Source organism: Penaeus monodon, chromosome 20, assembly GCF_015228065.2.
Source record: "Penaeus monodon isolate SGIC_2016 chromosome 20, NSTDA_Pmon_1, whole genome shotgun sequence".
In the NCBI taxonomy this organism is placed as follows: Eukaryota; Metazoa; Arthropoda; class Malacostraca; order Decapoda; family Penaeidae; genus Penaeus; species Penaeus monodon.
Window position 1 is genome coordinate 44,419,021 of NC_051405.1, and position 261 is coordinate 44,419,281.

Sequence of the window (261 nt, forward strand, 5' to 3'; positions counted from 1 at the left end):
TAATTCAAGAAAATAAAATAGGTTACCTCAGAGATATAGACACTCGGCTTCTCTCCCTCAAAAGCAAAACTATGAGACTCTTTACACAAGTCTCGTTTTTAAACAACTCTTAAGAGCTTGGCAGGAAAGCTCACTACATCTACTAACCTAACACCATAGCACAAATACGTATGTATATACAGATACGAAAGGCCTTTTTAGAAGTCCTTGTGGTCTCCGCCGTTGCTACGGACGCCCGGGCGAAACGGGCTACGAGCGCAT